Raw genomic sequence first — 26,235 nt, forward strand, 5'->3', positions numbered from 1 at the left:
GTGGTTTAAGGAGGATGGTTGCAGTGGCAGGACCAGTGAGTTTTTAGGTATTTTCTGGCAGCTGTTTTAAATTGATTGGGGTGTTTGAAGGACTGGATTTCTAATTGGAGTTTGTTCCACGATATAGTAGGATTGTAGCTGTATAGGTTTTATCCAGTTTTGTTCTTAGGTTTATATATTTATAGCAGGATTTGGTCAGAGCTACGTAGAGACCTAGTGGGGCAATACTGAGCGATGAGAGGGTATGGATTGCAGGTATAGAACTGAGTGAGTTATCCGTAGTTGAGAGAGAAGGAGCAGGTGGAGTAGTTCCAACCAGTCTAAGTGTCTTAGTGAGTTACAAAGATGAGATTTATGGGTTTGATGTGCAACAAATTTAGCAACCTTATTGTAGGTTGACTCAAGTTTAACTAAGAGTGTAGAGTTAAGATTAGTGAGAATTTGACAGCTATATAATAGGCTAGATGGAAGGTATGCATAAGAGAGAGTTACTTCAGCTTTGTTTGTTAGAAACCTTTTGTTACAGTAAAGAAGTCCAAATTTAAGGTGTCTCTTTTTAATACAGTTATTCATGTGTAAATTGAATTTAAATTGGTCAACTATTGTTACTTCTAGAAGTTTGTACCGAGTTCAACATTGATGTAAGTGTTATTGAGGGACAATATAGAAAAAGTTGATTTAAGATGGGAGTAGGTTTTGGGAAAAAAGAGCAAGAGTTTAGTTTTTAAGGGTTCAGAATTAGCTGGTTGTCACACAAGCAGGTTTCAATAGAGTTAAAAGATGCTTGAGTAGCAGCAATAAGGTCTGAGGGAGTGTCAGTGATGGTGATGACTGTAGAGTCATCTGCATATTGCATAAGGGATGATTGGGGGCAAGAGGTATAGAGTAGATTTGTGAATATATTGAAAAGTAATGTGCCAAGGACAGATCCTTGGGAGACGCCCATTTTCACTGGGAGAGGTGGGGAGAGAGCAGAGAGCCATTTCACAGATTACTGTCAGTCAGTGAGATTGCTGGAAAACCAGGTAAAAGTAGAAGTAGAGAAAATAAGGTTAGTCAGTTTGGTTAGTAGAAGAAAATGGGAGCCTGTATCAAAGGCTTTAGAGAGGTCAAGGAACAGGCAAGAGACAAGTTTGTTGTTGTCTCTGGCTAGAGAAATAGTATTAGTGAAGGATATTAAGGGCAGTTGAGGTACTGTGCTTGGGGTGGAATCCATGCTGGGTGGGTGTAAGCAAGTTTTCTTGAAGTAGATATTGCATGATTTGCTTATGTATGCATTTTTCCAATATTTTTGAGAGAGGTGAGAGGATTGTGACAGGTCTGAAGTCTGAGATGTCAGTGGAGTTACCTCCTTTATGTATACATAAGGTGTAGAATTTCTTTCCAGCTAGAAGGGACTTTAGATTCTGAGATGGAGTGATTTACTAAGATAGATACAGGGATAGCCGGGGATTCTGCTGCTACCTGCAGGAAATAGGGAAGCAGACAGCCAGCAGAAGAAAATCAATGTTTCAGTTTAGAGAGTAAGGATTTGTTATAACTAGTAGGTACAATACTAAGAGAGAAAGCTGTAGAAGAATTCTGCGAAGGAGAGGATTTGGAAGAGTTATTAGTATTGGTAGTAGAGGGGAAGGAGTTTATCTTTGATATAGATTCAATAAAATGGGTATTGAATATGGCAGCTGTTTATAGATGTTCCATGTGTGTTGTCCATTTCGACCTTTATTCACACTGATGGGTCGGATCTGATCCATTGAATCCATCTTGGCCATTTCAAAAGCTGAAGGCCTTCAGCAAAGCTCATGGGCATTCTCTCTTACCCATAACACAACTCTCTAACCTCCTAAGATCTTGTTTGCCCCCCCCCCCCGTAAGTCATATAAATTGGCTACTTTAATAGATTAACAGAGAAAAGATCTCCGAGGCTATAGAGTCCTGTGATACCTAATTAGCACTACTCTGTCTCCCAGGAGTGTAGGCAGGGGGTATGGAAGGTGGGTTGTGAGAATAAAGGTTGAGATGGACAACACACATGGAACATTATGATAAGTACGTAACGTCTTTATGTGATGTGATGGGACCATGTCTCAGGCTACCTGATTCTTGGGTGGCTCATGGGACAATATTCCTCAGAACCATAAAACCAAATGAGGCTCTACTCCTAGAGGCCAAATCCACTTTGTAATGAGTAATAAAGGTATGTGGTTTTGCCCATGTTGCTGCAGCACAGATATTATTCAAAGATAACATAGCACGAAAGGCTGCAGATGTGGCTACCAACCTAGTGGAATGTGCCTTAACAGAGTTAGAAAGGGCTTTGTTCTTAGAACTGTAAATGAAGGATATACATTGTGAAAGCCATTTGGATAAGGCAGCTTTGGACATTGGCTGGCCTTTTCTAATATCCAAAAAAGAAATAAACAGCTGATTAGATTTTCTTATTACCGAAGTTCTATGCAAGTGGAAACATAATTGTCTATGAACGTCCAGAAGATGCAGTGAATATTCCCCTTTATTTTAGAAGTTTGGGATGAAAACTGGCAGCTCAGTAGATTTAATGAGGTTACTTTCTGACACAACCTTAGGTAGAAATGAGGGGTTAGTGTGTAAAGAAACTCTATCCTTTTGAAAAACTAGGTATGGAGGCTTGGCAGACAAAGCCTGAAATTCTGAAACTCTCCTAGCGGAAGTAATAGCCACTAAAAAGAGTGTTTTCCAAGAAAGATACTTCAAGTCACAGGTAGCAGACGGTTGAAAGGGAGGACAGAATGTCTGGCAAAATGAAATTCAGATCCCAAGGCGGTGACGGGATTAGGATGGAGGTTTTATCACTGTAGTTCCTTTTAGGAATGCCTGTCTGTGAGGCATGATTCCAGAACCATTTTCTCCTATATGAAAATTTGAAATTGCTGCCAACTGAACTTAGAGGCTGCAAGAACGTTCACTGAAAAGTTTTACCAAAAATTCTAGAATAGAATGTACGGGTGCAGTAAAGGGGTCTATCTGATTACTGTTGGCCCATACTACAAATCTCTTTCGTTTACCTCTACAGATTTTGTGCAGATGACTTATGAAAAGATAACAAAAATATGTTTAACTAGAGAGGAAAGGAGAGGAAACCTGGCGATCAGGGAAACTGCAGCAACCAAGCTGTTAGTTTCAGATTGCTCAGGTTGGGATGAACCATTCCGGATGGGTGAATCAGGTCTGGAGCAGGGTCCAGAATCCATGGTTGGTCCTGTAGATGAGGCTGATGAAAGGGGAACCAGACTTGGCAAGGCCAATAAGGGGCAATTAGGATTATTGTCATCTCCAACAAACTTGCGTTCTGTAAAAAATTGGGAATTACAGGGATTGGAGGTAAAGCATAAAGAATTCCCAGAGGCCAATTGTGAACAACTGCATCCCATGGTGACTCCCCCACAGGAGGGATCAGGACAAAGTAGTTGCTACATTTGGCATTGGTTGGCAATGCAAAGAGATTGCAGCAAGGCTGGCCCCATTTTTGGAAGATGTCTTCTGCAACTTTCTGACTGAGGGACCACTTGTGCAACCATAAAATGGCTCTGCTCAATTTGTATGAAATTACGATGGATTTCCCTGGGATATCCATTGCTATCAGAAAGCAGTTAGAAGCTGTTGCCCTTTGCCAGACCCTCAGGGCTTCTCGACAAAGGGGGTAAGATCTGGTGCGTCCTGTTTGTTTACATACCAGACCACAAACATGTCTGACTGGACTGCTATCATTCCCAGAGGGAGGGAGTCTTGAAATGCTTGCAACGCCAAAAGCACCACCTCATCTCCAGGATGTTTACATGTAGATGAGATTTGTGCTGTTGCCAGATGCCTTGAACTGTCTTCCTAAGATAATGTACCCCCCCCCCCAATCTGGGAAGCGTCTATGGTCACTGTGGCTTTGGGTTGAGGGAGAATAAAGTGACAGCCACGAGATACCAGAGGAGAATAAATATACCACTGGAGATCCTTTTTGCATGAATTGCTTATTCTGATCTTGTGCATTACAGGAAGTTCAGAAACTTACCATTGTGTTGAAAGTAACCACTGAAGTACCCTCATGTGGAGATGAGGTAGGGGAATGAGAAGAATTTTAGCAACCATTTTTCCCAGTACCTGGAGAACTAGCTTGGCAGAAACTCATGTCTTTCTCAATAATAGTCTTACATAATGGCAAAGAAAGTTTACTCTGTTTTGTGGAAGTTTTGCTATCATTGTAGTTGTGTTTATCGCTGCTCCTATGAAGACCAAGCTTTGATATGGCTCTAGAGCAGATTTTTCGTAATTTATAGTAATACCAAGGGAAAAACAGAGTTGTAGAGTATAGTCCCTGGCTTGTACCAGATGTCTGGTTGGGGAGGTTATTAGCCAGTCGTCCAGGTAAGGAAACACCAGGAATTCTAGATGTCTCAGGTGAGCTGCCACTACTGCCATGCATTTGGTGAACACTCTGGGAGGCTGTAGTGAAACCAAAGGGTAGAGCTCGAAAACGGAAGTGATTGTCTCCTAGCTGGAAGCGCGAGTACCTTCTGAATTGCCTTTCCATCCATATGTGGGAGTATGCATCCTGAAGGTCTATAGAGCACATCCAACTGTCTTTTTCCAGGAATGGAAGTATTGACTGCAGTGTCACCATCCAGAACTTGGTCTTTTTCACTTATTGGTTTAAAATGCTGAGATCCAAGATGCGTCTCAAGTCCCCTGTTTTCTTTGGAACTAAAAAGAATCTTGAGTAAGTTCCCGATCCTCTCTGGTCTGTGAGGACTTCTTGGATGACTCTTTTTCTTAGCAACATTTGAATTTCTAATATTGCATGTTCCTTCTGACTGGGTGGAATGTCTGGAACTGTCTTGTTTATGGGAGTGGGAAAGGAGAAGAGAATGATATATCCCCTGGATATTATGTCTTGCACCCATCTGTCGTTTATTTTTGCCAGGTTTCACAGTGCAGACACAATTGCCCCCTGTCTCCAGAAGTGAGCAGTCGGGCACTCCTTCAGGAGCGCTGAAAGGAACTACCATAGAAGGATTCTCTGAAGCCCTGGTTCTGCGGGCCTCCCCTGCTGTGAGGGCAGTGTCTTCCACTATTGTCCCCGCCCCTCTGCCTCAAGGAGTACTTCCACTCTGTGTGTCCTAGAAAGACCTTTGTGACTTTCTGAACCACATTTTCCCACTACCTCTCTGACCTTTAGGAAAGGATCTGGTAGGTGTAGAAAAATGCAATCTAATGACAGATAAGGTCTTGCCCTCCTGTTCACATCTGGAAATCTTTTCTAACCTTAGGCCCAAAAAGAGAAGAGCCATCAAAAGGGGTGTTAATGAAGGAAGACTTGAAGGGCTCTGCAAAATTGCAAAGGCACATTCAGGCCTGCCTCCTGAGAGAGATGAGTGAACCTGCTGTCCTACTTGTTCCATCTGCTGCATAATATATGAACCTCATGGAAGAGCTTACGACTGGATTGAGGGTGGTAAGCTGGGCGTTGACTATCAGTCACCACGTCAGCTACAGCTCCTTGGAGGGAGTCTGAATGTTCCTTCAGGAGGTCCCTCTGTAATCTGGTGAAGTGGGCAAGGTTGTTCAGAGACCATAAGGTAAAGGTCACTAATAAAAATATGCACTTCCCATACCTATCCATAGTCCTGGAATCCTTATTTGGAGGATGGCTAGAGGAACTGGTCTCAGATGGTTCCATTTTATTGGCCGCTGCCACGACCAAGGCATTGACTGCTACACCTTTTGTTAAGAATAGTTTATCCTTTGGGGCAGTAATGTACTTATTTGTCCTCCTAGGAGTAGGCTCTGTGGAGTCTGGGGTATCCCAAGCCTTCCGAAAGATTAATTCAATGAGCTCATCAGAAAAAGGGGTCACCCAACAGGTTGAAGGGTGAGACCCGAAAGCCTTCAGGTATACAGACTCCTCAGCTGAAGGGAATGTGGACTGCAGTCATCTCTCTGGTTTAAAATTTCCAGGATGTCCTTTGGAGACATCTTCAGGAGGTGACTGTGGGGACCCTTCTGCCTCAACATCAGTATCGAATGTAATAGACTCGTCTGGGGAGTCAAAATGTTTCCTCTTGCAGGTCCTCTTCCGAGAGATCTCCTCAGTGGGATTGTCTGGGAAAGTTTCAGAAGAGGGGGGAGTCATGTTGGGCATCGTGAAGCCTGGGGCCTCTGCGGTCCTGTGGAGAGGGTATGTGAGAAGACAGAGACACCTGCGTAGAACTGGGAGGAAGATCTGAGGGGGGAGTGTCTTAGACTGGGATGAAGTCAGAACCCTCCTCATGACTTCAAAGGCAGTCTGTCCCTGCTCTGAAGAACACCCCAAATCCAGCAAGAGGGTTGTCTGGGCCAAAGGAATCTCTGGGACAAAATCTTCAAAGCAGAGCAGAGGTAGAAGCGAAACTCACCCTCATCGAAGCCCCCAGAGACAGGATGGAATCTGAAGAGATGCAAACTGGCTCCACAGAGAGTCAGCTCCTAGAGGTCTCCTGCTCCGACTGGGCAGAAACGCTCAGGGCAGACATCGGATCCAAGGAACCTATGCTACCCAGCTCCAACAGAGACACAAGTCGGACGTCAGAATCTTCCAGCTCCAAAACCAGGGGACAGATCAGAGGAGGAGCAGTCAAAGGGGAGAGCAATGTCTGACTCAATTCCTTTAGGTTTGGATCCAACAACAGTTTGGCCAAGTCAGGTGTCTTTAGCAGCCTCTGCACTATACTATCCACATCTTTATCGGACAAACTCCTGGTGGACCGAGTAGAAAGAGTAGGGGATACTGACTTAGCCAAAAATGGTGAAGGGAGCTGAGAGGGAATTGGTTCCAAAGAAAGCAAATAGCTCCAATACCTGAATTCTGTGTGTGTCGAAGATGTCGGAGCTGATGGTTCCAATTGCTCCGCCAAAGTCTTGGATCCGTCATAGTCAGTCTGCTGCATGGGTTCTGTTGGAGCAGACAGTCTTGGAACTTTCTGCTTTAGCTCCGAAGAGGATTTTGGTGCCTATGTACGCTTTTGAGATTTGTCTGACTTGTCAGATTTGGAAGCAAACTCCGGTGATATAGCCTCAGAGAAGAGAGTTTTCAGCTGACCCTTCAAAATAAGTTTATTTTTATGCTCCAAGAGAGCTCTCTGGCTGAAACCAAGGTATATGGAGCAAGACTCTTGGAGATGAAGAGGCCTCAAGCAATGCACACACAAAAAATGTGTGAATCACCAAGGGGCATCTTCTTTCCACACTGCTTGCCACCAAGAGGTTTCCCTTTCTGCTTTTGCAACATTTCTTAACAGTTATGAAGAGAGAAAGGAAAATAAAACAAGAAAAATACACTCACAAAATGATACAAGCACACCAGAAGGTCCTCTAATTTAAACAGACACAAAGGAAACTTTGAAAGATAGGAAGAAAACTTTTTTTTTGGGGGGGGGACGTGGCCCCTAAAAACGAATGATAAAGGAGGAAGGGATAGAAAAGAGGGGTAAACATCCACTAACTTAAATGGACATTAATTAGACGTCCTCTAAACAACAGACACTAACAGAAGAAGGCAAAGGGGATAACACTCGCTCTGAAATACAGGAAAAAAAAGCAGGGTAAGGATATATGTAGATATAAAATTAATAAACTACAACAAATTGTAGCAGTAATAGTATAGAAAAATGAAAGCACTTAGCCCATAGCTTGCTTCAGAACCTCCTTTGCAGAGCGGCAAATGAGATCTGAGGATATTTGGGAGTTGCATTATGGGTAATGGAGAATGCCCATGAGCTTTGCTAAAGGCCTCAAGCTTTTGAAATGGCCGAGATGGATCCGATGGATCGGATCCGACCCATCAGTGATAATAAAGGCGAGAATGACATCACACTGTCACTTCCAATACAGAAGTACTCCAAGTGTCCATAACAGGTCCACTACAATTTAAAACAATCACTAATAAAATTTTTCTTCATACCTAAAGCCTCAAACAAGCATACTATACAGACCAGTCCACAATCATTACTACAGCTACAGACGCATCCACTCTCATCAACCAAATGCAATCAACACCCCTACTTTACTGGCTTTGTGAACAGTGAATTAATACTTAAAGGGGAAAAACTAAAAATAAATTAATGTTATTTGGTAGCACACTGTCAATTCCACAGCAAATTCCTACCCCAACATAAAAGTCAAAGCTACAATACATTTTAACTCAGAGGAAACACTCTGGTGTTAATATTTACAAGAATCTAACATTCAAAAAACATGCTGATATGATATAAAAAAGACTAACAAGAAACCTGATTACCACTAAGAATTAAAAGATGTCTGCCACTATCAGTCTTGAGCTGTCCAACACAATACTAGCAACATACACTAATTTATGAAGCCACAGCCATAAATAACACACAAAATCTGTCTGCAAAAAATAAAATGAGTTACCTATCACAGAACAGCAAAATTTGCTGCTCAACTTGCATCTCAAACTCAGCACTGTATTGTACTTGATATTTTAAAATGAAGGTGCTCTGAAACCAAAATCAAGTGTATACACTTGAAGTTCACTCATGAACTGCTACATGAAGGTCCCTAACAAAGACTTATTTCCCTTCTCTCCTGGTATTCTATTAACATGACTGAATATCCTCCAACAAGAAAATAAAATATCTAGCAAAAGAGTTGACACAACATGTAGCAACTACGTAATGGATGAATGGAATACATATCACACAGGCTCATAAGTGCTTAATAGGCTAACAACCACAAGGGCCTTTTTAAGCCTAGCCATGCATCCCAAATCTATAACAAGTTCTGATACCCTTGATAAGTGTAAGCAAGGGCCTTGGAGATTAACCATTTACAGGTTGCCTGTATCCATTAGAGACATAGGTGCCAAACCAGGGATGAACTTCCTGTTCCTCATCCATCTGTCCAAGTTGCACTTGAATTGGGTTAGGGAGGAACTCTGCTTCACATGGATGGGGAGCCTTTTCCATAGATGGGGTAGCCTCTGGGAAACATACCTGTATCTCCAGCAGGTCCTATTTATATCACAGGCAAGATTTAAGTCTTTAGAATGGATAATTATGATGGTGTTTGTTTTGTGGCTATGCAGGCGGTCCATTGGAGTGGGGTCTGACAGTGCCTTGTATACCAGGAATAGATCTCCCCTCCAAAGCCTGTAGGAGACATAATACAGGGATACGGCCTTGAGGTGGTTTGCACAGGACATTTTACTTATGCCCTGTATTATTTTAGTGAGGAACCTCTGTGGACATTCCAATTGTTGGATATGCCTGGTTAGGTACATACCAAAGGGGGCACTGTACTCAATGATAGGTCTGATGAATGCCAAATACAGTACAACAAGGACTTCCTTGGACTTAGATGCCATACCATTGTTTATAAGTTGCACAACACAGAACGATTTCCTCACTAATGTAGACACGTGATGGTCAAAGGATAGAATGCTGTGTGTGCCCCTAAGTCCCTGATTACTGGGTCAACTCTAAGGGGTGTGTTGTCAATATGACAGTTACCAGGGATGGATGACTTCCCAAAGGATTCTATTATGCATTTCTTGGCATTCAGTTTTAGTCCATGACACTAGTTGTTTGACTGTGTCAGCCCCTCCTGGAAAACATTTGTGTCAGTGTAGGATTCAATGACAGATCCTAATTTGCAATCATCTGCAAATTTAGTCAGCCAGAGACCACTGACATGGGCCTTGACTTCTGAGAAGTGCCAATAAAGAGCAGTCCAAGGACTGGCTCCTGAGGGAGTCCACATGTGACTGGCCTCTTTGTAGAGGTGTACTCTACAATTCAAACTTCCTGGAAGCTAGTTGGCTATCCACCGGGTGACATACGAGTTTGTACCTAACCTCTTGAGTTTGTCAACAATGCCTGAGTGAGGTATTGTGTCAAATGCTTGTACCAGGTCAAGGTAGGCAGTGTGAACCATTTTTCTCTCATCAATTGTTTTGGTTACCTTCTTAGAGACGTCCACTAGATTGAGTAGGCATGACCTGCCCTTGACAAAACCAAACTGAGTTTGGTTCAGTGTCTGGTGGTTTACTGCATCTCTATTGATCATTTCCATAATTCTTTCCATGGCTTTACAAATACGACTAGTGAGACGTATGGGTCTGCAGTTGCCAGGGTCTGTAGATGGCCCAACTTTGTGCAGAGGGATGACTGTTGCCTTTCTCCATTCATGAGGTATGAAGCCTGTTTGGAGGCTACAGTTAAACAGTAATTGAAGAGGCCCTAAAAAGGTCATGTTTCATGCTATTTATTGGGCATCCTGGGATATTGTCTTGGCCCACTGCTGCACTTTTCTTTGTCTTAGAGAAACCATTAAGGACCTGTTCACTAGTGATAGTGGGGGGGGGTTATATTTGATGGCTCTTTCCTGAGGGAAGGTTGAGAGGAGAGAGGGGTAAAGTTGGAGCTGAATTTATCAGCCAGGAGGTTTGCTATACCTTCTGACTCAATAGAGGAGGCCCCATTTACAATGAGCTCTGCACACAATTGTGCATTGCATCTGAGGTTGTGGACATACCTAAAGAATGCTTTGCGTTTGTCCTTGGCCTGGGGGGCCAAACTTACCTCAAATTTAGCTTTGTTAGACTTTGTCTTCTAAGTTGTTAGTTTAGTTTGATGAGGATGTTTTTATCCTGCTGGGTGGTGCACCTCCTAATTTTTGCTATAATTTTCTTCCTTCTGTTATACAGCCTATTGATTTTGTAATTCCACTAGGGTGGCTTGTTTTTTTGGGTTAGGTCTGTACTTCTTTTCTGGTGGGTATAGCTGCCTCTGTGGAGCTACTGACATGCTTGTACAGGGTTTCTGTGAACAATTATGCATAGGTAACAGTGTTTTTAGGGTTTATGGGGGCTTGAAATTTTGCCAAGTTATCACTTAATAGCAGGACGTTAGCCTTAGAGTAGTTCCTGAATATTCCGGGTTTAGCTGGGAGTCCAGGTTTTATTTTTACTTCAAAGGAGACCATTCTGTGTTCTGACCTTACCAGGGAAGACATTACAGAAGGGGGTGTGCAACACTCTCCCACACATGCTAAGAACAAGTTCTACTTGCCTCAGAAAATAATGTAAATCCTGCCTGAATCAGTGGCATTGCGGTACAGAGTCATAACTACAGACATGGCAATATGGGTTTAATAAGCAGCTCTGGCAAAAGGTACAGGCAAGAAGCATGCCCATTCTGAGGAAGGGGGGTATGTTCTTGTACATAATAATGCATTATATCCCTGGTGAAAACTGGGGGATTCACATTGGGTATTGTACTGCAGAGGTCAGGGCTCAGGCTAAGCCATACTCAGAAGCATGGCCAAGATGCCACAGAGCAACTGCAAGCCAATTCCTGGGAATGGGATGAAAGTGAGCAAGGGGATGAGAAGTTAGGAAAAACATCCACAAAACAAGCGTCATGCTGCCCCAGGTCTCCTTGATTTCCTCACCAGCAACAGACATGACATAGGCATCGACCTTTGTTGACCACATTACGAGTATAACAAACTTCCAGGGAAGGCTTGATGCCGAAGTACTAGGAACACAGTAAAAGTGGATGGTGACCGTTTCTCCAGTTGTTCAGTGTTTTTTTCTTTCTTTGGTGAGTTGGTTTGTGGAGTGGTGTTTTTTAATGTCAGTAAACTTACCTGAACAGTAGATGTTCAAGTGATCACTCCTGCAGTAACATAAGCTTTATGGGTTATATCCTGCTAAGGATACAATAACCAGCCAGTTACTAAAGCTTTCAGGACACCTTCCACACACCCAGATCATTAGTCATCTCAAGCAAAGGTGATTAAAAGTCAAGGTTGGGTGCAAAACCCTTCACAGCTTTCATGAAAGCAGAGCAAGACTAAAGCCATGAGAGAATAATGCTACGAATATAACAATAACAGTCCATACTCTGTCATAAAAAAAACACAAAATAAGGGGGATGGATCCTGAACTTAAAGCAGAGTCTGTTTTTTGGGAGATGGAGATTAACAGGAAGAATACTAACAACACTGAGAATACTGCATAAATGGGTATTTATAAAGCATCAATCACATTTGTGAAATACGGCTTTGTAAGGAAAAGTAGATGAGAATTAACAGATTTTTGTGGACTGTATTAAACTTCTGGATGAACTGTAAAGTACATACCACACTTTGCATCACTAATGTTTAAAAGGACAAAAGGGGGATAAAATAACAGCAAGTAAAACAAGTTTTGTTCGTATTAGTACCTGTATAAAACATTTCATAGGTTCATAGATAACTTCTAGGCTAACTGCCCTTGTGAGCCATTTTAAGCCTAGCCAATTAGCCCGTTTGAGAATTAAACCCTGCACCTTGCGTCTGTAAGGCAAATACATTAACCATTATGCCAAACTGCATGTTATATATCTAAAGCAGTTTTGTGTTGTGTGTAGCCATGGATAATTTAAATTGAGGGGGGGGGGATTAAGTGACTGTGGTATATGTTAAAGATATTACAGTAAATATGTACTTTGCTAGTTGCAGGAAATGTAGCCTTGAAAGTATAACAGAAGAAAGGCTGGACAAAAGCAAGTTTAATGCTATTATGTTGAGCTCTTGGGCTGCTGGGGTGAGTACCAGGTGTAAAACTGCCCTGATTAATATTATAAGTAGAAATAAGAAATTTTCTCTTATTTTTATAAGGATGAATGCCAAGATTAATTCTCTTAGCTCAAGGTATAAACAAGTGTTTCCTGCAAGCAAGTAGACTCAGAAAATAAGACAAAATGATGAAAGTCATGAAAAATGCTAACCTTCTTACTTCTACAATGACATTAGCTTGCTTTTTTTCCATTAACAAATGTCCATTGGGAGTTAAGACATCTGCACTTGAAGGCAGTTGTACATTCTGTTCTCAGTGAGATTCACAAAGATTCTCTGATGACTACTTTTACATGGAGAGGAGCTGTCTGCAAGTGAAAGCAATTAACCTTGAGAATTATGAGCATGTTCTGCATAGGAAGTGCAACATTAACGGTACAATGGCAAGAAGTTTAGTGAAAAATAAAGTTAGAAATTATGGAAAGTGAATAAGAGATAGCTGCCTCCTTAGCAGCCTTAATACTTTAATGCATTTAATAAAACAGGGTGTTTTACTTAAAGACAGCCAATGTGTTTTTTTCTTATGGCTAAAAGTTAATGTTTTCTGAAAGCAGACAAGTGTTTTTTCACAAGTGGGAGAGGAAAAAGATAAGAAAAGGACAGTCAATAATTGGTATAATTGGGAACATAGACTGTAGCAATCACCTTAACATGGGTAAGCTTAGGCCCATGGGTGCAGCTGTCAATTAAGAGCAACTGTTCCTATCTGGAAGATTAAGCTTCATTTTTGAAGCTGTACATAGTTTTGTGCATTTGTTTTAGGGTAATAGGGGGTGGAGTGTTCTGAGAATGTATTTTTAAGGCTTTCATTAAAACAAAAGGTCTTGAAAAATGTGACATAGGTTCAAATGGAGATGAGAAGAACCTGTATAAAAGATTAGCCTACCAAATGTTAATGTGCACATGTAACACAAAAGATGGGAGAAGACATTCAAAAAAACGCATGTATAACAGGTCAGACCAACAGCTTTTTATCATAATGACTACATTACCCATATTATCTTGGAATTTAAATGACCTTACAGCTATAGACAAAAATGAAGGAGTACTGAATTATATTAAGAAATGCAGAGTGCAAACAGCAACGCTTCAAGAGACATGTTTGGAAAGAAATGAGTACGTGAATCTGATAGAACTCAAGAAGGTGCACAAATAGAAATACTTATGGAAGAATTAATTATGCCAAAGTTGGAGGTAGATAAGGGCTCAAACACTGACAGTTAAGATAGAAAGAGGCGAGACAGAAACAGTGATAAATAAATCAATCTTCAAGGAAGGCTTTAGAAACAGATAGTATTCCTGTGGATGTCTGGCAGTTAGGAGGGAAGAAAGTGATATAGATCTGGAAGATTTTGTATAACAGTATTTTAAAAGAAGGTGAAGAACCATCTTGGAAGAAAGTTATGGTGGCTGTATTACATACAGACGGTGAAGACCAATCAGAGCAGGCTTTATACAGACCCTTTTCAAATCTAAAAATGATTATAAAATGTTTAAGTCTATACTAGCTAAAGGAATGGCAAAGTTGTTGCCAAAATTGATACATATGGATCTCAATGTGGTTTTGTTGGATGGGAAGCAAACATTTGACAACATTAATATAACAATGATCCAGAGAGAAGCAGAAAGCAACAAAACACCACACTGGTGGGTCATGATGCAGACAAAGTATTCGACAGAGTAAAATGGGAATTTGATGAGTAGGGCAATGGAAGCAACTGCATTCCCCAATACAATAAAAAGATTAACTAGGAGAATATACAAAGGATAGGAGGCAAGAATTGGTGGGTTCTTCATTGGCAAGTTGTTTGAACACAGGAACTAGGCAGGGATCCTCTTTGCCTTTTGGGATTTGCTTTATATTCAAAGCCATTGGCAAAGAAAATACAGGACTCAGAAATGTGATAATGGGTATGGTAATCAGGAAAGGTTGGCTTTATTTGCAGATGATATTTTTTACCTGACAAATCCGGAAAAGGACAGCTAGCTCAGCGTTGTGGAACATTTTGAGACCGTTTAAAGTCTTTTCAGGAAAAAAATTAAAGAAAATAAAACAAGGGCTATAGCCATAAATTATGTACCCATACATAAACTGGTTCAGCAATACCCTATTTATGGGGACATAAGATGATTTAAAAGTGTGGATTAAAAAGGTTTTAGTTTCAGCAGTAAGGATATGTGGGAAGAGACTAAACAAAAGATAAGAGAAAAACAGAGAAATTGGAACGTGTTTACTGGTATGGATAGTAAGCAACAAGCAGTGAAAATGCTTTTAGTCCCTTTAGTTTTATAAACTGTTCAGTCATATTTTTATTTTGGACATTAATGAGTTGAAGGAATTTATCTGGGAGGGGAAAAGGGCAAGAATCAAGTAGGACAAGCTGATCCTTCCAATAGAACAAGGTAGTTTAAGATTACCTGATTTGAAGGGATATATTAGTGCTACATGATTAAGGCTCACACACATAACACAAGCAGAAGGTTATAATATAAAATGGAAAGGGATGCTAATGAAAAAGGTGGAAGTTCAAGAAATAGAGAGCGAGATTTCAGATGCAGATCCTTAAGGAGAACAACAAACATACATAATCTTTCTATTTATAAAGTAGCAGAAAAAAAAGACTACGCCAACATGAGAATGAAGAAAGGAGATTTTGCCAATAGGGATGAATGCAAGTACAGAAAACAGGCGAAAGGGGGCTGGAATTTACTGAACAAAACTGGCAAAGGAACCAAGGTACTGGGAGCAGATAACTAGAGAGGAAAGTTAGAATGTGATGATGCCAGGATGACATTTGGAGTGCAGGCTGGAGACTGCAGTCTCTATCAAGAATCGACATCAGAGTATAGGAAAAGAGAAAGGGACAGGGGAGTCATAATGAAAGATCTACCCTGACAGAATTTTTAAATGACTCTAGAGCAGAGTTGCTGTTAAAAGAGGGACAACTAGTGGGCATATCAAATATTGCATAATAACTGTAAGAATTAGAGGAGGTTAGAAAAAATTGGGAAAACAGAGACTGGCAAAACAATTTACACGAGAACAATGGGAAGATGTATGGCTCCCAAGTATGGAACTAAGTTCAGAAGGGTCAAAATCTTTACTTGGAATGGTTTGCATAGGTATTTTTATACCTCTTTTTCCTTGTGTAGAGGTCTGCTTTTAATGTATGTTTGCCTATGTCTTAAGTGATAAGTTAATAAACAGGTTTAAAACTAAGGGTGTGAGAGAGGGAGGCAGTGGCTACTGCAGCAGTGATCAAGTGAACAGCTAAAGTTATGGCATGTTTATTTGCATAACTGTATTGTGTTCTTCATATGGATCACTGCTGCAGTAGCCTAAGCTATATGGGTAGATTACCACTGCTTAACATGACAGAGGAAGAAGAATGAGGGTTCAGCAATCCTTGGAGAATGTTCATAGCAAAGACTGTCCTAGACGTGGAAAAGGAATCTACCTTATAATGCTTAAGAAGTGTGCAGTGGGCCAAGTTGGTGCTTTTATAACACTTATAAAATCCAACCCATTCCAAAAAGTCACACAAAAGGCCAAGGTCCTTGGCAGGGTGAGCTTCTATCCTGCCTAGAATTGTTTTCATGGGTATAACAAAATATAATAGCAGGAGACAACCATTTTTAAGTAGTCTGTTTTTACACAAGCTGTCCTTTTTTCTTACCGTCACAAGAAATGTACACTTGATCCTAAGTTGTGAAAAACTGTATTCTATCAAGATAGTACGGAAGATGTCTGTTGACATCCAAGGTATGGAGTATTCTTTCCCCATATTCTTTCCCCCACATTTGTAGGTTCTGGAAAAAAAGATGGTTTAAGGTAAACTGAGACAACACTTTAATACATAATCCTTCACTTACGCCTAAAGAAACCCTATCAAATTAAGGTAACCAACCATGAGAGCTTGCAACTCGGACAATAATTGGTGCCAACTCCACTTGAAGATTTAGACTGCTTTCCGTGTCAAGAAGTTCAAGTCAGCCTGAGGAGCTGGTTCAAATGGAGCAAGAGTAAGTTTTTCTAATAAAATTAATATCCCAAGAAGGAGCTACTCATTTCCTAGGAGGCTTCTTATGCCACACCCACTTTCAAAAACATTTCATATTAGATTGCATTCAAAGTCAGGGATCCATGGGCAGACATGTTGAAATGTCTGACCAATGAACCTTGACTGAGAAGCAAGACAGGCTATAGGATAGTATCTCTGACAAACAATGCAGAACTAAAGAAAGAGTAGTCCTGAATGGGTATTGTTTCTTTTCTTAGCATAAACTAGAAAACTATTTCTATTTACTACTGTATCATCTTCTATTATCAGACGGCTTTACTGTCCCCATTTATGCCTGCTGCAAATCCTCAGGAAAAAGGTGCCTAAAGGCATTAAAAATCTATCATCCAGGCAAGTCAGCTGTAATAGTTTGTGGTTGGGATGTATCAACCACAATTGCACTTATGTCAGTAAATTCAGTCTGTGAGGAAACTTGTGGTAATTGCCCCTGGGCCACTTCCAAAAGAAGTGCTGCTGTTGCCTGGGCTAGAAGGTAATCACCACAATGATCTTTAGGAAGTCTTTCTGAATCTTCAGAATATCCCTGGATATTAGTGGAATGGGTGAAAAAAATCATGCAAGAACATTCATGTCCAAGAAAAAGAAACTGCATCTTTTTCCAGGCCTAATTACATTGAGTCCTGAAGCAGAATGCTGACAACTGACTGTTGTGAGCACAGGTAAATAGAAATATTAAGGTGTTCCCCACAACTGAGTCAATTCTTGGAAGACCCTCTGATTCAGTTTCCATTTGTGAGGGGGTTGTCATGGTCCTCAGCTTGTCTGCCCAACAGATTTGGTCCAACAGTATACAAAATTCTTGCAGAGTGAGATTGTGCTGAAAAGCTATATCCTAGGCTACCGTGGCTAGTCTGGAAAGAGGGTAAGATCTGGTTCCCTCTTACTTGTTTATGTATCACATCTTTACCTGTGTTTATAGACACCACCACAGTGCTCCCAGGGACCACAGATGGTTGAGAACATTTATAAGAGCTAACATTTTGTTTATGTTTGTGTGTTTTGGTCTGTCATTTTTATTTCAATGACCCAGCACTTTTATTCCCATAAAAACTGCTCCTCAAGTAAAATCTAAAGTGTTTGATGTGACTGACTGTGCTGGAGCAGGAATTGAGAATGGGAGACCTGGCGTCTTTGAAATGTGGTGTCTCTCTACCACCTAATCTCCCTTTTCACAAACTCCAAAAGTGAAGCCTAAAATGCCAGGGGATGTTGATGCTGGGACCATAAAGATTTCAGGTACAACTGTATTTTTGTCACATGGAGTCATGAAAGAAGTATCATGAATATCACAGATGCCATGAGACCCAGAATACTGAGGAACTCCCTTACTGAAATGGTAGGCTGGGTGGAAAAATGAAGGAACAGATCCAGTACATATATATTTTCCTGTGGAAGAAAACATCTTTCATTTGAGGTTTCCAAAGACACCCCAGGAAAACAAATCATATGAGAAGTTGAAAAGGACTTCAGTAAGCTCTCTTGGAATCCCAGACTGTCTGGGACATCCCTTAATCAAATGAGAGATTACTGACACTTTGAAAAAGACTCTGCAAAGATAAGCGCATCAACTAAATAAGAGAAAATTTAAATACACCGCAGTTGGCAGCAGGTTATCAAGTGGAGCCAGACACTTTATAAATACCCTTGGATAGACCAACAGGTAATGCAGAGAACTGAAATTGTGATCCAGACACAGAAAACATTAAAGAAACATCTGAAATCTGAATCTATATGAATGTGATGATATGGATCTTTTAAATCTAAGGTTACTAGAAAACTCAAATGGGAAAAGGGGTTAACAAGATGTGAAAAGACAACATTTTGAACTAGGCTACCAATGCAAACAGATCTAGAAAGGAAAGAAAACTGTTCTCCAAAAATCTTTTTCTGACACCATGAACACTGTGGAACAAAACACTTACCCTAATTGAGAAACAGGGACAGCTTCAATCACCCCCTCAGTAAGCACATGCTGAATGACAAGAGAAAAAAAAAGTTTGGTCTGGAGACAAGGAGAAATCCCCTGAAAAGGAGGGGAGACTCTCAATGCCCTCTGTAACCTTGATGGATTATTCTCAGAATTTACTTGCCTGAAATTATTTGCTGCCAAAGACAGAAATGGAGGTTCAGAGTTTCTGGGAGAATTACAGGACTGTGAGGGTGGGAGGGGGTTGTAAGCTCTTTAAATAGTTATTCAGACTTACCAGGGGGGGATTCCAGTCTTGTTTTTGGAACCTCCTTGCCAATGCTTTTTAAAAATGTGTACCAGCAGATTGCAGGGACTATTATTTTACTTTTTTAAGAAAGTTGTAGGGGAAGCACTGAATCCATTGGCAAACTTAGAGAATGAGGGCTGAAAAATCTGAGCGATTTCTTTAATCAGCTTTCCCTCTCTCATCACACTTTTTAATCAATCCTACAGCAGCAAGTCCAAAAAGCAGTTCTCTCTCCAAGGGAAGATTCAACAATTCATTTTTGACATTCTCAGGGAGGTTTGGAGAATGCAGATAGGCAAACCTCATAACAGTTCCAGTGGCAGCAGCCCTGGAAGTGCCATCAGCAGAATCATGAGCACATTTCAAACAGTGGGCAGTCACTTGGGAAACCAAAAAAAAATATTATACAATACAGGTTTCTCTTCTCAAAAGAAAACAGATGCCAAAATGCTCCTCAAATTCTCACAGGAGGCATGAACGTCAGTGTGTGATCTGGACCATTTAGAATTCTAAAAACAAGTGTTGCAGAAGAATACGTTTTCCAAATTTTTCAAAAGCCTTTCCATCCTTGTCAGGAGGACAGGGAGTAATATTAACCAGATTAGCAGCAGCTGGAATCACTAATGCAGTAACTGCCGGCTCTGATCTGGAATGAATGTGTAAAAACTTAAAAGAATGAAGAACTTTATATTCTCTACCTGCTTTTTTTAAGGGGGGGGGCAGCAGGCTGGCTGTCAGGGAAATTGCAGTCTGCGATAAAAACATCCTCTAAAGCAGGCACATCAGGAGGAATAGGAGTAGGTTCTAAAAAATCCAGTTATAACAAGTCATAATACTTATTGAGGGACTGGGAAACATTACATTTTTCCCAATGATTCATTCTGGAAATAGTGTAAGAAAAAAAAGAATCCTTCAAAGTACTGGGCACAGTTGCCCTCACTTCAGAGCATGCTTTAGAAATCTGAGGAGATAAAGCATAATACATGTCTGCAGAATCATTTTAAGGTTCAGACTCATCTCTTAAGCAAATGAGGAATCCCTTTTTCTTTTACCAAAAGCTATCATACCAGAAGGGTCAAGAGTCTGCTCTAAACTCTGAGCCAAGCCCAATAAACTATTCCTGTTCAGAGTAACCAAGAATGGAGAAGACATGTATTTAACTTTTTGCTTCATTTTGAAAGGAATTTCTGCAGAAACAGACCCTTTTTCTCAGCAAAAACCTCCGTAGTGATGGGCGCAGCTTTCTTGCTAGAGAGAGGGACATTGTCTGCTCCTTCTACCAGGACTGACAAGAGTGGCTCTCCCCTACCCACCAAAGGCACTCCAATAGCCACAGAGGACATGTCAAACCCCCAAGTCCATGGTGTTTGTACAGACTAACACCAGCGGGACCAAAGAAAAATACGAATGGTCCAAGGAACTAGTTTGGTCACAGCAGAATCACCCACCAGTGGCTGTGGCAAATTGCCAACCTGGTGAGTGGGTGAAGGCTGCTTGACAATCTTTTTGTTTTTGTGGCTGGAAGAAGGTCCAGCTGAGGAACCAGTACGCTGTTCCATGTTCAAGGTGAAAATAGTGCCAGAGTCTCAGGTCTGCTTAGCAGCACTTGTCAGTAAAACAAGTAAGTAGCAAAAGTAACTTTTCCTCCGGGAAAAAAAAATGAGTAAAAAGGACTTGAAACACTTTCCCCAGCCCCAAAACATAAATTAAAGTACAGTTGCGTAAGAATATTTTATAGCAGTAGATATCTTACATCTTACTGTTGCAGTAACCTTGACAAATGGGATATCCTGCTGTGGATAGCCAAACGCCTAGCCAGCATACAAAGGCCTTTATTCCTTCCAGGTGCCATATGTCAAACATATATCATATCTCCAAGATGTAGGCGTGCTTAATCCTCAGAAATAAAATGGCCCAGAGGAACCACAGTAACCAAAGAGGAAAAGCAAAGCCATGAGCATACACAGGAAGGGAAGAAAGAAAGAAAAAGAAAGAGACACCCATCAGCCAGAGAGAAGGTAAATTAAGTTAACAGGGGGAAGAAGGAAGGGACAGAATATTGCAACAGTGAGAAGTAACACATCTACTCTTATGGCACGTTCTTACACAATTGTACTATGTCCATCGTTATTACTGTTGCAGTATTCTTTACAAATGGGAGAGTACAAAAGCTACTGGAGAGGATGGGATGAAGAAGACACAGAAGAAACTTCCAGAAACCCATGAAGGATGTTCCTAGCAAAACCTGCCCTGGGTCTTGAAATAACATCCAACTTGTAATGTTAAGTAAAAGTATACACAGATGACCAAGGAGCAGCTTCAAAAAAGGGTCTAGTGCCCAAACCCTTGAAAAAAGAACAAAACAATTCAACCTCCCTGGCAGAATGAGCAAGAAAAGAGGAAGAACCAGCTTCTCATAAAAAGAATAGCAAAAGGAAATGGTCTTGGATCTCCAGAAGGAGATGGTTTGCTTAGAAATGGCCAAACCCAATTTCCTGACATAAAAAGAAACAAGTTGTACAGACTTCCTGATACCTTTAGTCTTGTCCAGATAATATCTGAGCAGCATATGTAAATCTAAGGTGTGAAGAATGTTCTCACTGTCATTCTGTGGAGGGGTGAAAAAGAGGGAAGATGAATAGTCTGACAAAGTGCCAAACCATTAACAACCTTGAGCATAAAGGAAGGATTACTATGAAAGATCCCATACTTGTTAAAAACAAAAAAGGAAGATCTACCATGACTGCCTGAAGTTCAGACACCGCCTTGGCAGAAGTAAGAGCTACTGACAGTGCAGTTTTCCAAGTACAGTGTCACAAGGAAGAGGAAACTGCAGATTCAAAAGGAGACAGACTCAATTTGTCAAGAGCAAAATTAAAGTCCCAAGGAAGAGGAATAGGCTTTCTTTGAGACTTAATATGAAGGACACCTTTCAAAAATTGTCGGCTTCAAATTCAAAACTAGAAGCCAGAGGTAGATTCAGATGCAAACAAGCAGGAATGGTAGACAAATTAACTTTAACAGAGGAATATGCCAGGCAAGAAGTGAGCAACTCTCACAAATTAGAAAGGACCAAAGAAAAAAGTTCACTGCATGCTTGAACACCATATAAAAATATCTTCCATTTAGTCACATCAAATTTTCTAGCAGTGAGTATTCTGGCCTCCTGCAAAACCCAAAGCACATCTCAGAAAAGTGGTATCTAAAAGGAATCAAGAACCTATGACCAAAAGATTCAAATGAAGGGTGGGTAAATGAGGATGAATGAAAGATCCCTTGTCTTGTGTGAGAAGACCTATTCCTTGGGTAACCTGTAATTACTGCCCCTGGTCAAATGGAATAGAAGTGGGAATCAGTGCTGTTTGGGCCAAAAGGGAGTCACTAGCAAGAATGTGGGCCTGTCCCACATGATCTTCTGCAGGACATTTGGTAACAGAGGAAGAGGGGGATAGGCATAAAGAAACATCCCCTTCCAAGACAAAGATGTGGCATTTACCTTCCAAACCACAGGACTTGGAACTCTGGAACAGAAATGGGGAAGCTGTCAGTTCAGAGGAGAGGAAAAATTTCTACTGGAGGAGTACCCCACTGATGTATAATGTCCAGGAAAATGTCCCTGTGAAGCAGCCATTCATGACGATTTGCCCTGGACCTTCTCAGATTGTCTGCTACTAGATTGTGTTTGAGGGGATGTAAATCGCCTGAAGAACCAAATGATAGTGCATTGCAAAACTCCAAGCCTGAAGGGAAAACCTGGAAAGAAGATAAGACTTTGTGCTCCGCTGCTTCCTACTGTACCACATTACTTTGATATTGCCTGTAAAAATCCTTAGAAGGCCTGGGACCCAAAAGAATGGTAAAGCATAGATAGCCAAAATCAGGGCTCTCATCTCCTTGATGTTGATATAGTCTGCCAGTTGTGAAGAAGACCAAACAACGGCATCCTGATAATGTTGGAAGAAACTCCCCAAATCTGACATAAAGCATCCAAGTACAGATCCTGAGTGGGACGAGAAACATGGAAAATGCAGGTCCGCACTCAGGAAAATCTAGTGAATTGACCACTGGAACTCTAGCTTGAGGCAAGGCAAGACAACAATGGAAAGATCCAGAACATGGCAATGCTAAAGCCAGACAGTTTTCATATACCACCAAAACTTTCTCATGTAGAGTTAAAGGAACCACAAGAATAGTGGATGCCATGAACCATAGAGCTTGAAGAAATTTTCTTGCAGAAAGCATATATGGGGGAAGAGGAGACTGAAAATAGATGGTCAAGGAAAAGACCTTGAGAGGAGTGAGCAAGGCCATCACTGGCAAGGTCTGAATCCTGCAACTCAAACACATAGTCTTAAAGGGCCAGTACAGACCTTTTGATATTTACAGTGAACCCCACACTGCAAAGAAGCCCAGTAAAGTCAAGAGCCGAAGCAGGAGCTGCTGAGAGAGAGCCTGACTCAAATGTTTTCTAAATCAGAAAAAAACATGTAAATTTCCTGAAGTCTGTAGAAGGCTACCACTGGGGCCATACATTTGGTAAAGACCCTCAGAGCTGTAGAAAGACCAAAAGTGAGACAAAAGATAATGCGGGAAGGAAATATAGAGAAATCTAAAAATTTTCTGAAGAAAGGGTGAATAGAAATATAAAGGTAAACAGTCATCAAATCCAAAGACTCCAAGAAACTTTGAAGAAGCAGCAGAGGGAAGACAGACTTAAAACAGCATCGTGAAGGAAAGAACTTTTAGAAAAGTATCGAGAAGGAAGATATCCAGAATGGATGTCCAAGGCCGCTCTTTCCTGAGAGTAAAGAGCATCCCGGAATATAACTCCTTGCCTCGCTGAGAATGAAGGACTGGCTGAATGGTTCACTGTTTCAAAAGATCATGAAGAATCAGAAGAAAAAACAGGAGCTAGCAAGGAGGAGGCTGGGGAAGGTCTGAAAAGCATGGAAAAGACTTCCAAACTATACAATAATTGTTTTGGTCAATGGAAAGCAGTCAAGAGTCTGTGGTTAACTTTTGCCAGACAGGAAGGGATACAGATAACTTGAAGGAAAGAGGGATCTGGCCAATTTAACCTTAATGTCTTCAGGGACAGACTAAAAGCATAACCAAGAATACCTCCTTATAACAGACTCTGATACAGATGCCCTAGAGGGAGCATCAGCAACATCATAAATGCACTTAACAGAGTGATGAGCCACCTGACAATCAGAATTCAAAAATGAATGGCAGTATACTTTGCCTCAGAATCAGTTATATCAGTCAAAATACCCTCAAGTTAAGAAAAAACAGCCAGCACATTCCTAGCCAAATGCGTCTGGTACTTAATGGTTATGAAAGCTAAGGTAGCAGATGTATACACTTTTTACCCATACCTGTACATTGCACAACTGCCCTTGTCAGAAGGTAAAAGCTTACAGGAGGGCAACAACTTTGATGGAGTATCAGTGTCCAGGCAAATTACAGTAAGGTTAGAAAGACTTTTATACAAAACCTCTGGGTCTCAGGGACTGTACAGAATCAGTCCAGATTTGTTGCATCAGGAGGCTGGGAGTCAGGGGCTAGAGAAGCCGAAGAAAAAATATCCAACAGAGAATCCAATACTAAAGGGACTGTAAACGGATCATCTCCTAGGCCATTGCTAGTAAATGTTTCATCTCCCAAGACCCTGCTTACACTTGTCAAGGATATCAAAGCTTGTCAGAAATTTGGGATGCATGGCTAGGCTTAAAAAAGGCCTTGTGGTTATTAGCCTAGTAAACACCTGTGAATCTATGTACAATACCCAGGTGAATCAATCTGCACAAATTCATAGCATCTCTTTTTAATTTCATAGCATCTATTTTTAAGGTCAGAACCCTGGAGAAATCTTAATTTAAAATGCTCCAAAATACTTAACACATTATCCACAAAGAACAATCCCCCCATTGGAGAATAATAAGAACCTGAGGCAAGAAAGGAATGGGTATCAGAAGACTAATTCAACAACTCCTCACCACAGTCCAAATTCAACTCCTCCTCAGAGAAATTAAGAGTCCCTATGATATTCAGAGGAGTAAAGAACCAGGGTAATCCTGTTTGGATTCAGTGAGGGAACCAGGCAGCTCCTCCTATCAAGTATTTGCCGAATCCCTCTGGGATCCTCTGATACAATCAGCGGGGGTTACGTTTTTCTACTCCAGAAGACACAATTACAGCCTCAGTGGACATGTGAGTAAGCAGCCCCATACTGACCTGCAACAATCATTAAGAGGGCACTGACACCAGCACCAGATGGTCCTTGGGTTCTTCATCCAACCTGACAGAGATGTCCAGAGAAAGCTGGAGGCAGCAGATTCAATACGCGACTTTTTAACTTTTTTAACCAGTGGTTGAACATCAGGCCAAGTAGACTCAGACACCAAGGTACCATGAGCTAAAAGCTTTAAATGCTAGTTGTCTAACTAAAAATAAAAGGATGCAGGGAGTCTTCGGTACAAATGCCTGGTCAAATCTTACACGGAGTATGGTCGTGTGTATCGCCCAAACAAAAACAGCACTTCTTGTACCTATCCTTTTACGGAATCTGCTTCCAACACTCACACTTTCCCTTCCTGGATGACATGTAAATAGGTAATCTAAGACAGAAAAAATAGGAAGAAATAGACCCTAAAGGGGCACTTATTTTGAGAAAGCTCAGTAGCTGAACAAACACAGCAAACGGACTTTCTGACCATATTCAAAGTTAGCGTTTGGACTCATGGCAAAGAAGTTATAAGGATTAAGTGCTTGTACATTAATCATGTATCGTACGCCTTGGATGTAGGCTATACATCTGATGTAATGTGCTTGGAAAGAGCAAAGGTTTTGGTATGCTGGTCAGACATTCACCTATTCATAGCAGGACAGTCCATTAGTAACAGATACTACAACAGTGATAAGGAAGGTTATCAACAGTTTCTCAACAGAAAAAGAAGTTTTAAAAAACTTTTAAGAACTTTTTACCACAAAACTAAAAATGTCCATTCTTGTTTAAATCAATAAAAGTCATGAGACAGTCAACAAAAACATTATTTTCCTAGCTAAAAAGTATTCCCTCTTCAGAAAAAAAGTTTTCTGTAAGAAAAAAATAAAGTAGGTTTCTCCCTGAAGTGAACTTACTTGCCCAGTAATGCAACAGCATTAACCAAATGTCAGTCCTTGAAAGCATGCAGAGCAGCTCTCTTCACAGTAGCAGAAAAGCTTTAATGGGCTTGCCATCCTGGCCTGACTTTTAGTCAGCTCAACTTGAGATAACTAATGGTTTGGGT

The 26,235-nt window shown here is 40.9% G+C and overlaps 1 protein-coding gene across 1 annotated transcript in view; it reads right to left on the reverse strand.

The window, feature by feature from the left end:
* The window catches only part of KIAA0100 (KIAA0100 ortholog), a 2,229,983-nt gene that overhangs the window by 1,807,565 nt on the left and 396,183 nt on the right, over nt 1-26,235 (reverse strand). The window lies entirely within an intron of this gene.

Source organism: Protopterus annectens, chromosome 13.part0 (assembly GCF_019279795.1).
Source record: "Protopterus annectens isolate FY-2018-M chromosome 13.part0, PAN1.0, whole genome shotgun sequence".
Taxonomy (NCBI): Eukaryota; Metazoa; Chordata; order Ceratodontiformes; family Protopteridae; genus Protopterus; species Protopterus annectens.